The 8428-nt window shown below is 40.9% G+C and overlaps 1 long non-coding RNA gene across 1 annotated transcript; it reads right to left on the reverse strand.

Moving 5' to 3' along the window:
- Positions 1–5116: 5116 nt before the first annotated feature.
- LOC308676751 lies at positions 5117–7573 on the reverse strand. Its single transcript, XR_014028362.1, has 2 exons — positions 7412–7573; positions 5117–6629 (listed from the first exon to the last, which is right to left on the reverse strand). It is a non-coding gene; the product is annotated as an uncharacterized lncRNA (long non-coding RNA).
- Between the last annotated feature and the right edge of the window lie 855 nt (positions 7574–8428).

Below are 8428 nucleotides of genomic sequence, written 5' to 3' on the forward strand. Positions count from 1 at the left end.
TGCCCCGTTCAACAGTTGTACTGCAATATCCAGAGCTGCTATGAAGAGAGGGGAACATTTCATATTTTTAATTCTTTCGCAGGTGGAAATGAAACTGAGAATGCTGTTTTCTTAAGTTTCCTGTCCTTTCCTGAAGAATTGGTACAGAGAGAGTTGTGCTCCTCTCACAATTGTACCAAACAAAATATTGATGTATGATGCTCCTCTGTAAAATGAATTGCCCTCCCTACACACCTGAGCTGCTATTTGTTTTGTTTTCCTTTAAAATCCACATCCCTGCAACGGGGCATATTCCCTTTGCAAACACTTTAATGAATTAACATATGCAAAACGGTGCTGACTTTTTTTCTTTCTTCATGTTCCACTTTAATCAAGGTGAGGGATTTAGATTTCTCTTTCCATTCTCTATAGCCCATAGCTATAGCTTGGGCTTAGAACAGCTTTCCTAATCTTGTGTTCTCTGAAATTATCCACTTTAATTTCCATACTTCTTCCGACGATGTTAGCAGCCAAAACCTCTGGAGGGCTCTTGGTTTAGGAAGGTTGAACTAGAGCAGGAAAAGATAAACTTGGATACATGTGAGGCTATACAACTTTTCTTTTACCTTTTATGCTTAATAAGGGATGGGGGAACAAACAAAATCTTCATGGACAGCCTAAGAGTCAGCTTGCATATATGCTTTTGAAAAACTGAGGAATTAAAAGGAAATACGGGATAAATAAGAAGCCTGTTCTCTGCAGCTGGATCTTTACACAAACTTTGAATTCAGTGAAGTCGATCAGAATCACTTTCAAATAACAGTTTTCACCTGATCCAGACTGATGATATTGAGGCAAAGAAGAGCCAAGACAGTTACGTTAGCACTTCAATGGAAGCACAAATGTACATTGTTGTGTCTCAACCTAAAGAAATCTGAAAGATTATTTTTAAGGAAAGTGTTGCCAATGGTATTATGAATTCCTAGCCTAGCCTTTTTACAAAAATTGTATTTCCAAGGTTTCCTTGAAGGGAAACAGGAAGCTATTTGTAATTCAAAGCTGTCACAAGCAGAGAGATTCTCAAAATTTTAATAGCAAATATTATTTACATTTTATGTAAAGGGACAGATCGGGGTGTTATTTGCTGAATACTTGCAGTCAAAATTTTAAGAACCTCACAGCTTGTGACAGCTTTGCAGTAGCGCTCTACTTCCCTTCAAAGAACCCTAGAAATCTTCTCTATAATGTTTAATTTTAAAGTCAAGCAGATCAAAAAGAAGCCGGGGGCTGTGAGTTTACATGTACATTCTTTGGTATGTAAGAACTGAAAAATAAGGGTTGTCTGGCTATTTCAGATAATTGCTGTCACTGGTCCAATCAAGATGTATCAGTAAAGAAATAAAAATGGCAAGGGAAGTGTTTTGACTTTGGTCAAAATGTACTTACGTCTTCTTGGACCAAATGTACATTTCATAATGCCGTTTCCATGAGACTACTGTCTGTGCGTGCTGCTCATGACAAAAAGATCAGCATTGTGTCTCTTAAGTGTAGGATCTCAGTCTTTCTGAGAGTTGGACTCTCCTATAAAAAGCATTAGGCTTTTGATACAAGCAAGAGGCAATTCGTGCAAAACAGAAACATAAGAACATACTGAATCACGAAACCTGTACTTAATGTATATGTATTTGGTAATGCATATGGCCTGCAATAATTTTTAAAGAATCGGTTCTTTTCCTTCTAAGGCTCGCATTTCATAAATTCTCAAACCCAACCATGCACAATGCTGAACAGCAAACATTCAATGTCCTATATGCAAGGTCACGTAGATATTGTCTGTATTATTTCGTTAGAAATGGCTGTCATTTTCTGCTACTATTCTTTGTGGGCAATCCTACTTACAGACTGAATTTCCATTTTATCCATATATGTTGTATTGTTCATGCCCATGCTTTTTCCTTTTTAATAAGTTTTTATTTGTTCTTAGTAAGTTTTTGTACCTAAATTAAATAATAATAAGTTTTTATACCTAAGCCGTAATATGTGCGGGAAGAATTTGAGTTGAACTTGTGTGGTATTTGCTCAACATTACAAGCCATTTCATTGCAGTGGCTCTGGTGATTTCATTTCCACAGCACTGCAAAGCATTTCAGATTACGGTTTGCTGAAAAGAGAGTGACAGCCTCACAATGTCAGCCACAAATGCTTCATAACCCAGAATGGCTGTCAGAAAGATTTAGGTTACGTTCAAATGCTTATCTGAAATGGATCCTAGAGTGATGATAAAAGAGGAGTTATAGGAGTTGGAGGTGGGGTGGGGTGGCTACTTCTAGCATCAAACAAATGTGCCTGAGTCTCTCATTTTGCCAGACAGAAGGCTTTATGAAGTAGCTTGGCATATGCAATTTATACAGAGTAAAGGAATGCATGAATCCTTTATTATTATAAATAATAATAATACAGAACAGGAAGCAGGAGAATTCTGTTCAGACAAGCTTCTCGGAAACAAGTATGTGGGTATCTGCCATCATGTAAGAGTACCTCGGATTAGCAAATTCAAATGAGCCATGCAAGGTCTATTCACAAAAAGGTCTCTCATCTTTCCATTTTGTTAGGAGGGCTCAAACCATGTCCTTGGGCAGGGGTAGGCAACCTTGGCTCTTTTATGACTCGTGGACTTCAACTCCCAGAATTCCTGAGCCAAGCTGTCTCAGGAATTGAGCTGGCTCAGGAATTCTGGGAGTTGAAGTCCACGAGTCATAAAAGAGCCAAGGTTGCCTACCCCTGTCCTTGGGTATAAAAACTCAAGATTTGAACAGTACCGATTATGTCACCATAATGTTATCAAGGCCATTTCTATTCTCCTTTGCACAGGCTATGGTACGGAAGAGGGAAGCGTATGCAAATTCCCTCTGGGAAAAATTATACCACTTTCCATTCTACCAGAAGGAATTGTCTTTGCCACTGGTAGCTTAGTCTGCAACCAGTAAAGAAGGCAAATGCATTTTCGCATTTTCCAGCAGTGAGCATACAAAAGCTCAATTCCTTGATTTTTTGCGGGGGGGGGGGGGGGGGGGGAGGGGCGAGGGGGGCGTGGTTGTACCACCAGAGATGAAAATAGTCAAATTCTGAAGCCTGAATAGACCACAACACACAACAGCTCATTAAGGGCACATTGTCTACCTTGCTACATTTCCATCCAATATCAATGCTGCTTTTTCCATCAAATAAGCTGCAACTCTGCTACACACTTGCACAGGCACATACCCCGCAAACTGCATCCGAGTAGGAGGAATGGAGTCCAGCTTTGCCTTGAACTACCTCCAGGGCTCTCTTGTTGCCCAGGCCTCCAAGTTATCTTTGTTGCCATGGAGACCACCTTGAGCACAGAGTCGATGTGTTCCAAGCAGAATCTTTGTTAAGAAGGGCCTCAAGGCCTTGGGTGTTGTGAAGGCTGCAGGAGGATTTTTTTTCAAAAAAAATACTATCTCATTCCTGGCTTTTTTCTCTCTCTCTCTCTTAACTGCAGCAGCAATATGTTCAGCTGAAAAGCAGAAAAACAAAGTAATGGATGTAGGATTCTGCCCTCATCTTAGTGCAACACCCTGCAAATGGTTTCATTCACGCCAGCTGTTTCTCACAAAAAGTAGCCCGAGACATCTGTTCAGCAGCTGGTCCAATCCACACTCAGTCCTTAAGGATAATTCTCCATTTAAGCTCTTTTTGAGTTTTGATGTAAGATAATCAATGTATCCTTTTTTTAAAAAAAAAAGAAAGGAAAAAGCTTCCTTGCAGGGCTTCCTGTGGTGCAACAACTGATACCAGAAGAGACCTACTTACATTAAAAAAAGAGACTTAAGCTTTAAAGATGATTAAGGGCCTGGAGACTAAAACATATGAAGAAGTCTTGTAGGAATTGGGTATGTCTAGTCTAGTGAAAAGAAGAACTATGGATGACATGATAGCAGCCCCTCCCAATATTTGAGACACTGCCACAAAGAAGACGGGGTCAACCTATTTTCCAAAGGACCAGAAGGCAAGAAAAGAAGCAACGAATGGAAACTAATCAAGGAGACAATCAAGGTAGAACTAAGGAGAACTTTCCTGACAGAATTACCTTCAGAAGTTATAGGTGCTCTTATCATTGTTGCAGGAGATTGGACTAGAAGACCTACAAGGTCTCTTCCAACGCTATTATTCTGATGCCCTTGGTCATAGTACTATATGGGTGGAGAAACCAATATGATAGCCAAGAGGAAAGTGATATAACCTGGCAGAAGCTCCTTACGCCCATTACCTACTCCTGCACTACACATTGTCTAAAGCATCAGGCTAAAAAGTAAGGGGCATTGAGTTCAAGTCCTGCCTTAGTTATGAAAACCAGCTGGCTAACCTTGGGCCAATCACCAGTCACCCTCTCTCAGCCCAACCCATGCGCCAGTCATCAATTACAGTAATAGATATGCAAGCACCATATCCTAAAGCAGGGATAGGAATCCTATGGCCCAAGCGCCCAAGAAACTCCCAACTCCCATTTTTGTGGTCCTTGCAGCCCCCACAAACTACAATTGTTGAAATTTACACCAGTTTTCTCCAATTTTGGATTGAGAAATAGATAAAACAGTAATACAAGGCCTACAATGGGCATGTCACCAATTAAAAACAAAGCAAAATCCTAACTCTTTCTACAACCAAATTACTTGAGGTGACCATGCCCTTTTTACATTCTCAGACTCCTCCCAAATGCATATATGTGGTTACTGGTTACCCCAAAATTGCCCCCCTCTTTACCAAAAGAACTGAGATAGAGATGTGCTAAATCTAGAGACAGCTGCCTTTAGTCTTCTATAATCCCTTTCTCAGCACATCCCAAACAAAAGCACAAAGAAAACTATAACAATATGTTTTAGAAAGCTCTAGACAAGATGGTCATTTTTACAATACTTTTAATTGTATTTATAACTGCATTATTTGGGTATGCTGCCTTTAGAGACCAATTTGGGGTTTTAATGGTCGATTAAATATCTAAATATTAACATAATAAAATTCTTCACAGATTTTCTCTGTCTGCATGCTTCAGTTTCAGATGACAGATTTTTATGCATTGTAGAACAGGTAGAAAATAAAGAAAAAGAACTGGTATGAGAAAAAATATATTTATTATATCAAAAACCCAGCAGGTTTTAAAAGAATACCTGTTTTTGAAATAATGGAAAATATTTGTAGCTCGTGTGGTAGATATTGGTGGTGATTTATTCTCCGAGCTTGCTGTTTGGCTTCCAAACATTTTGCCACCAGGTTGGGCAACATCTTCAATGGGACTTCGGTTGAAGCTTCTTGTCTCACTTTCCCTCTGCTTTTATCTATCCTAAGTGGTGACGTGGTCTGCTGGTCGCGTGACTGGCTGGTTGTGTCATGTGAAGATCACCAGCTGAGGAAGTGGTTGGTGCCGTCGTTGGTTGTCCAAATGATCCAGCTTCTTATGGCCTTGTAGACTGGTCCCAGATTGACATGTTTGTTGATCGACCCATTTGTTGAATACCAGGCTTCAACTAATTTGTGTGCGGTGGCATGGCCAATGATTTTTGTTCTGTCCCAGTTGAACTGGAGTTGCATGGTGTCAACAAGGGTTGAGATCAGGGATTTGTGGTCACACTGGTTGACTGCTAGTCAGTGCTCGTAGATTGTTTTTAATTGTCGTCCTGTTTGCCCAAGATAGAATTGGTCGCAGTTGTTGCATTTGATCTTGTAGTGATCAAGGGTCTCTAACCATGGCAACTTTAAGATTAGTGAACTTCAACTTCCAGAATTCCCCAGCCAGTATGGCTGATTGAGGAATTTTGGGAATTGAAGTCCTCAAGTCCTAAAGTTGCCAAAGTTGAGGACCCCTGTTATAGATTACATTGCATCTTCCTTCAGTATTTTATCCTTCGTTCTGGACAGCTCTTGTTGGAGTGTTGATGTTGGTTTGTGAGCCAGCATTATTCCCAGTGTTTGTAGAATTCTGACCACCATTTCTGATATTCCTTTTGACATAAGACAAAATTTGTTTCCATGTTGCGGCTGGTTATGTGGTATGACACAATTTGGGTGATGTGCATTGGATTGTTGTTGACTATCTGGATGTTGATTATTGGTGTCATTCAGATCTTCAGCTTTGTTGATTTAATTGGTTTTGTCCATTATCACCATCAGTCTGCCTTTGTCTGTCGGTAGGATGACAAATGTTTTCATCTTGTCTGTTTCTTTAACGCCTTCCTCTGCTTCTGGTTAAATGTTTTGTTGTGTTTGCTTCATTGGATGTTGGGGATGATTCTCTGCCTGATGTCCTCTTATGTCTCGTGGCTGAGTTTGTTTGCTTACAGTAAGGAATCGAAGTTGGCTAGGAAATCAACCAGGTCCACATCCTTGTGGTTGAAATTGAAGCCCTGTGTGAGGACGGCCTTTTCATCGTCTGACAGAGGTCTGCTGGATAGTTTTTTGATCCACAACTTGGAGTTGTCATCTTATGGCTTTGGGATGATTGCTGTGAGTTTCTTTTGTAGGGCATCATGTTTCCGAAGTTTGACAGATTTTCTGTTGACTGTGTGTTCCAAAGTGTAAGTCAGGTTTTGTCCGATGGTGTTGAGGCACTCGGTTTTCTGTTCATGTACCTGTTTTTCAGGGGCATGGAAAAAAAAATGAAGTTACATGTTTACAATATATGAAACAAATTTCAAATACGCCTAAAACATTCACTAATATAGAGTTCCCCAACCTTTCCAGCTTTGTGGACTGGCAGGGTGGGAGAGGAGATGGAGCAGTTGGCAAGTGCATGCATGTACGCACGCAGCTTCATTTGTGCAAGCAGCAGGCACACACACCTGCCGCTAGCATAAATGGAGCGCGCACACATGCACTTGCCCACTGCTCGTGCAAGTGACAATGCACACATGCGTTCACCCACCGCTTCTGCAGCCCGGTTGTGAACAGCTCACAGCACAAGCATCCCCTCTCCCACCGTGTCAGTCCACAAAGCTGGAAAGGTTGGGAAACTTTGTGTTAATGAATGTTTTAGTGGGCAGTGGGCAAGTGTCGTGGGCTGCGGTCTGGGGGTTGGGGACCTCTGCATTAACGTATGCAGAAAAACCATATGTCAGAATCCACCCCAATCCACATCTTAGGAAAGAAGAGCTCTTGGAGACAGGATTGTCCAAACAGGAACTTTTACTAAAACATGGTTGACAGTGGATAATCTAGACAGGATCTGGAAACTGTCTCACAGATTGATACTTTTAAAGTGTCCCCGAGTGAGAACCCCTCCCCTCAGTCCATTTGGTCAGTCCAGGATCAGTCAAATTTCAGGTGTCAAAGCCCCTTGTGGGAAAACAGAAACATCAGTACATTTGCAACATTATTGCTTCCTCCCCTTCACATTTCATTCAGAGATACAAACCAGAATCCCCTCCCCTCTTTCTTTGTTCTTCTTAGTTCAGTGGGTTTCTTCCCTGGTCTTTTGTGATGGCCTCCAGGCAGGCTGAATAAACAAACATTGCATCTAAGGGATAGAGATAGCAATTAACATCCTGTCTTCTCTTCCCCTCCTTGGGAATGGCAGAATCCAGTAAGAGGGTGAGATTTAGGTTTGCACAGATAGGGAGTTAGAAATAAAATATAAATGGATTCTGACACCATATGTGCATTTATCCCCTGCAAAAAAATAAAATAAACAAATACTGAAAATATAGAACATACATATGCTTGTTTCATAAATTGTAAACACAGTATTTTATTTTCTCAATCCTCTAATACAGGGGTCCCCAACAGCTAGAAGGATTTTAATTATTTAAAAGAGACAGACCAAATAAAAGAGGAGGTGGAGTTGCTTTCTATATAAGAAATAACTACCGTACATCTCTACACAAATAGAGCACAACAATGATGAAAACTGCCTTGAATGCATTTGGGTCAATATAAAAGGCGGGAAAAATGACATTGCCATTGCTAGTCAGTTAAGTAAGGTATGTAGGAAGCACATCACAATAGTAATGGGGGACTTTAATTACCCTGACATCAACTGGGAGACAAACTCTGCACCAAGTGGAAGATCAAACAGGTTCCTGACAAACCTAGCAGACAACTTTCTTTCCCAAAAAGTAGAGAAGGGAACTAGGGGATTAGCCATATTGGACCTAATTCTCACTAACAGGGATGAAATGATAGAAGGTGTTGAAGCCACAGGAACCTTGGGGGAGAGTGATCATGCAATATTGGCATTCAACGTTATGCAAGGACAAGCAATAGAATGCAGTCAAACTAGAGCAGGGGTGTCAAACTGCTGGCCCACGGGCCAGATACGTCATCTGGAAGCTCCGCCCACCCCATTGCCGGCAATGGCAAAACCATCCCTATACGTTGCACGATGTCACATGATGTCACAAGTTTGACATATCTGAACTAGTCTTGGACTTCA

This window comes from Vipera berus (genome assembly GCF_964194415.1).
Source record: "Vipera berus genome assembly, chromosome: W".
Lineage (NCBI taxonomy): Eukaryota > Metazoa > Chordata > Lepidosauria > Squamata > Viperidae > Vipera > Vipera berus.